This window comes from Charadrius vociferus, unplaced genomic scaffold, assembly GCF_000708025.1.
Source record: "Charadrius vociferus isolate BGI_N301 unplaced genomic scaffold, ASM70802v2 scaffold423, whole genome shotgun sequence".
NCBI classification, from domain to species: Eukaryota; Metazoa; Chordata; class Aves; order Charadriiformes; family Charadriidae; genus Charadrius; species Charadrius vociferus.
This window is the reverse complement of record NW_009648149.1, coordinates 3,165,561-3,166,368: the sequence shown is the minus strand read 5'-3', so window position 1 is coordinate 3,166,368 and position 808 is coordinate 3,165,561.

Genomic DNA, 808 nt, shown 5'->3' with positions numbered 1-808 from the left:
CGGGAGAATCGATCCCCGCCCCCCCCCCAACTGAGGGAAAGCGATTGTAATACCTTTTGCGCGATGGTGGGTGGTAAATCTTGCTCAAAAAGATCCCTGCGCACACCGGGGAGGGAGGTAATGAGATTCATGTGGTAAAAGTTTCCTCATTTCAGGTGAGCGAGGCCTGAGGGCTCAGGCTCGGGAGCTTAAGGAGCAGCAGGGCGAAGCTTCCCTCTGGGTGCATGTTTGCTGTGGGTGGAGGTGAATTTCAGCCTCGTAAAGGTCAGTATTGCCAAGGAGGGTATGGCTTAATTCCTGGTTGGAAGACGCTTTTTATTTATTAAAATCCCAGCAACTAGAATTGAAAGTAATGGTTAGGCTGCGTTGTCCTCCCACTTCAGCCCAGGTCGGATTGCTCCCCGCTGTCTATTTTGTCTGAAGTGTCATTTTGTCCAGTAAAAACATAACCACATAAGCCATGGGGTTGCTGGCAGTGCTATTGCGAAGCTATTGCTCACCAGGTTTCTGAGCAATGTATCGGCAGCGCTTCGTGGCAGAAATGTGGCCCACGTAAGAAATATCTCGGTAAGGGGAAGTCTAAGGAGTGTAAACGAGAGTTCACATTTTATAAACTAGTTACTGGAAAATTAACATTTATTCTTCTTTTCCTCCTTGACTTTAACCCACTTCCATTTTGTGTGTGTAACACTGGCGCTTAATTATCGTGACACCCGTTTGCAGTAACCAGACTGTATCACAGTGTCCCTATGGGGTCCTTCTAATGCCAGTGTAATATTAAAGTGTCAGCCAGGCGGCCTGTGTATTA